Genomic DNA, 5,064 nt, shown 5'->3' on the forward strand with positions numbered 1-5,064 from the left:
ATAGTATTCGAAGACCAAATAGGATCCTCTCGGCACGATGACCCCACACTTGCTTATACAAGTGATATTTCCTAGAGTAACGCCACTAAGCTGAATACGCCAGTGCACTGGATGAATCTGGGAATCTGATAAGACCAAGAGTCTACAATAAAGATATACTGTCTTCTACTATTCCATAAAAGTCACTTTGTGTGTGTGAATTCCTTCCCCCTAGGTTCCGAAATGGCTGATCCTATCTTTTGCCAACTTCACACAAAAGTTAATTTATATGTCTGGCAATGTTCTTAGATATGTTTTGTACAGATTCGTCAGATAAATATCGAAAATCGAAAAATCCGAGCCTAAAAATAGTCTTTCTTTTCTTATAGTTAAAAAGAATAATTTTACAGGGGAATATTTGACGTTACACCGGCAAAGAGAAATAATTAAATCTCAGAAAATCATTACTTCTGGAAAAAAAAAGCAGAATCATTGGAGATATAACTCAGTGGTAGAGCATTCGACTACAGCTTTTTTTTTTTTTGCTCAACACACACCTCCAAACACCCGGGCAACGCCGGGCACCCAGGTTAGTATGCAATAAAGGACAGATCACCTCCCTTGACTTTTCAATTAAGTTTTATTTGAATTTGTTTTACAGTAAAGTAAAATATAGCTACTTTGTTTTTAATGTTTTATTCCAAGTTATGAAAACGTTGATATTTAAATTTATACAAACATGTCTTAGTTTGTTTACAAATAAATTGTTTAATTAAAATAATCTTTAATGTTCATTCAGTTGTATTTTAGGATTTTGAAAAGTTGGCAAATAAAAACGTTTTAATTAGTTTTAAAGATTTAAAATATCTGAATTTCAAAAAGTTACAAATCGACACAGATTGAATGAAAACTCTCTCTCTCTCTCTCTCTCTCTCTCTCTCTCTCTCTCTCTCTCTCTCTCTCTCTCTCTCTCTCTCTCTCTCTCTCTCTCTCTCTCTGAGTGGCCATTTTTTCTTTTCAGACTCGGGGCTAAATTTGGCCAAATCAAAAAAAAAAACATGGCGTCTAAGAATGATGAAGTGACGCTTAAAGAGTTAGGACGGTTATTCGTCGGTTTGAAGATTTAAAAAAAAGAGAAAAAGTCCCTTAAGTTAGTCTTTCACGCTAGAAGAAAAAGAAAAAAACAAAGAAAGTCAAGTGGATTTGTCAGTGATGATCGATGTGCGGAAATCCTTTTGTACAATTGAATGTTGCCTACAGAAGAAAATGGATGACGTTAAAAAAAAAACGAAAATTCATCCCTCGAGATATTTGTGTAATTGAAAATAAAAGACGAAGAAAGAAAGTAGTTACTTCTTTTTTTATATTCACCGAATTTTTTGTGTTTTTAGTTGTCTAGTAAACCTTATAAGAATTGCTGTCCATTGGTCGACTGATCGCTCAATCTATCACGTTTCAATTCGGAGAAATATGTTTGTTGATTTGTCACACTTAAGTTTAAAATAACATTCCAATCGGTTTGTCAAACTTCAGTTTAAACTTGTATTTTCGTCGGTTTATCAAACCTAAGTTTTAAACATTATTTTCGTAGGTTTGTCATGCTTAAGTCTGAAATAGCATTCCAATCAGTTTGTCAAAATTCAGTTTAAAATTATATTTTCGTCGGTTTGTCAAACCTAAGTTTTAAACATTATTTTCGTAGGTTTGTCAGACTTAAGTTTATTGGAATGCTATTTCAGCATTCCAATCGGTTTGTCAAACTTCAGTTTAAAATTTTATTTTCGTAGATTTGCCATGCTTAAGTTTGAAATAACATTTCTGACGATCTGTAACGTTCAAGTTTGAAATATCATTTCGGTCTATCGCAATTATGTTTGAAATAGGATTTTCGATGATCTGTCATGCTTGAGTTTTAAATAGCATTTTTATCGGTCTGCTACATTTTAGTTTTAAATAACATTTCCGTTAGTCTGTCGTGCTTGGGTTCTAAATAGCAATTCCTTCTGTCTGCCAATCTTTAGTTTGAAATAACATTTTCGTCGGTCTGCCACTCTTAAGTTTTAATAGTATTTCGTTGCTCTGTCACATTCGATGTAGAATTTTCATTAGTGCATCACACGTAAGTCTTAAACATCATTTTCGTACGCCTGCATGCTTATGTTAATCAGTCGCGCTTAAGTTTAAAATATAATATTCATCGATAAAACTTTAAAATAATGCGTAATGTTTTATTAAATTTCCACTTAAAATGAGGAAATGTCTATGCCGCTTTTGTTATATATATATTGTAAGCATGCGATGGGAAAGATGACTGTGAATATCTACGTATTGTGTTCAATCTGTAAACTTTACTTTAGACAAACGTTTTAAGATACATAATTGCCGATAAGCGTATTAAGTAATGTGTGTACTGATTGGACAAACGGTGTAATACGAAAAACTAACCCTAACTAGATTTTTACCGTATTTCTTTAACAGTGTTTTGAGTCAAGGGATGACAATTTATTACCGTGATGTTTAGTCACTCTTCGCACTAAAATTAGCAAAGAGAAAACGGCTGTGTTGATAAAATATAATAACCAGTAAATTTGAATGGAACTATTTTTCTCAAGTACGTAACAATAATTGTTTTTATATGTTCTATTTTTTGAGTGATAAGTAAAGTCTTATTTTAGTTGGCATGTAAAAGGTTACATACGTAAATCTGTTTCGATATAAAGATCTAGTTTCATTTCAAATACATTCTTTAAAACATGTATTTAGTCGACTTATGCTTGGTAAGTTCCATTTTTTACATTTTTAATAGCAGCTATTTTTACCGGCTAAAAACTAAATAGAATTCGTCCCACAGGTCTGACACCCCTAGTAGTTTGGTAAAGGCTCTTCGGCACAAGAACAGACAAGGCGACTGGAAAGAAATGGCGAGATAAGCGGAGAGCACATACAGCGCCTAGAATTCCGAAATGGTTACTCATATGGTACTAAACAGGCTCAACGTTGCTTAACTTCGGTGATCTGACGAGAACCAGTGTATCAACGCGATTTTGCCGTATATATATATATATATATGTGTGTGTGTGTGTGTGTGTGTGTGTGTGTGTGTGTGTGTGTGTGTGTGTGTGTGTGTGTGTGATTCTCGGAATAGTCAACTTTAAATTACAAAAATACAAGCTCAGTACTTTGCATGAAATAGAGCTGGTTTTAAGCTACTTGGATTTATTTACTATGCAGATTTTTTTAAAACAATTATAAACTAAATAATTTGCTTTGGGCATAATTTACTATGAAATGATACCCTATATACACTCATATATATATGTGTGTGTGTGTGTGTGTGTGTGTGTGTGTGTGTGTGTGTGTGTGTGTGTGTGTGTGTGTGTGTGTGTGTGTGAAACGTTTTAACCATCTGAAGTAACATGTTAGCACTCTCTCTCTCTTACAAATCGAATGTTACTAGTCTCAGTCTTTTCTATAAATACTATTGTGGTATGTATTCTCCAGTATTCTCTTATCTATTTGCTGCTTCCTTTATTCCAGCTAGTTTGACACTTTGGTCTACCGGTCTTCCTTAATTCGCTGTTTTTCATACATCATTGTAATACAGCTCCCTATTGCAGTAGAAAACTACACACTTGTGAAACTCTTTTCCTGCTCACTGTTTTCCTTCTACCTATAGGCGTGCTCTTTGCAAGACGAGTCCAGTAGGCATTTCTTTTCTGTACGATAATCATCTCTCGTTCTTGTTAGCTCCTTATATCAAGTGACTTCAATCCTCAAAACTTTATACATCTCACACTGCTAAAGTGTTTATGATAAACACATTTTAGTGTTTTGATTTTCATATTTATTGGATACTAGCTGATCGCCTGATCTCTACTCCTATTGAATTTATATTCACTACTTGAAATCATTTAAACGACACTAATCGGCAAGAAAAAACCAAACTTAGTGATGTCCCTACCTAAATCGTAAACACGCCCACTTTCTATCTCCCACTCTCTCTCTCTCTCTCTCTCTCTCTCTCTCTCTCTCTCTCTCTCTCTCTCTCTCTATCTATCTTATCTATCTATCTATCTATCTATCTATCTAACTATCTATATATCTCTTTCTGTATCAATATATTTATAGCTAACTCTATCTCTATATCTTTCTTTCTGTGTCTCGATAGTATGAACCACACCGAACACTTTTATTATATAGATTATTAGCTATTGATATTAATTATTCTATTCTTTGTTTATAAATATGCCATTTATGCACATGATTATTACTATTATATCGCAACGATATCTGGGCGTAAATATGTTGCAGTGAAAATAACTCCTACTTCTACTCATGGATGACTATGTTTAAGGAAGCTGTTGGCAAACCGCAAAAATTATTGAAAGCGAACTAAAGGAAGGCATATGTTTCGAAAGCATGCATCAAGTATTGGCCTAAAAGGTTTGTAGATTCTCATACACGGGTTTTTGTTAGAAAACTATAATGGTCAATGAAATAGAGAAAAGTCGGTTTACTTTATTATGATAGTGACATGAGACTATAAACAATTAGTAATAGTATATTATGATAGTATATAGGAACGACACGCGAGAATAGTGCGATTTTAGAAAAACCGTTTTAATTTAAGCTGTGCAGTATTTAATAACGTGCAATGCAAACTGCAAAGTATATCCTTGAGATTCAGAAATAAAGAATGTGTTGATAGAGATTGAGAGAAGAAAGGAATGAAAATATTAACTATGTGTCTATGTATCATAGACGAACGTATATTTCCATCGATCTTTTCGATAATGTAATTGCAGGTCAAGATTAAATGGAACTAGTTTTTTTTATTTTTCGATATATATATATATATATATATATATATATATATATATATATATATAGTAAGATGATTGATAATTTATATTTAAAATTTTGAATCTGTTTCATAAGAAGGAACACAACAAATCCAATAAATTGTACGATCGTTTCGGAAACGATGTTTTTATTAAGATAGGTATTACGTCATGGACAATAATTTTAACATATAGTTTTTTTGTAAACAAAGTTTCCTCATCAGCAAAAATATTAGGTGTTTTT

The 5,064-nt window shown here is 32.8% G+C and overlaps 1 pseudogene; it reads right to left on the reverse strand.

The window, feature by feature from the left end:
• Nucleotides 1-2,917: 2,917 nt before the first annotated feature.
• On the reverse strand, nucleotides 2,918-3,034 carry LOC145280435 (5S ribosomal RNA; annotated as a pseudogene).
• Between the last annotated feature and the right edge of the window lie 2,030 nt (nucleotides 3,035-5,064).

Source organism: Euprymna scolopes, chromosome 7 (genome assembly GCF_053919585.1).
Source record: "Euprymna scolopes isolate OS-2025 chromosome 7, ASM5391958v1, whole genome shotgun sequence".
NCBI classification, from domain to species: domain Eukaryota; kingdom Metazoa; phylum Mollusca; class Cephalopoda; order Sepiida; family Sepiolidae; genus Euprymna; species Euprymna scolopes.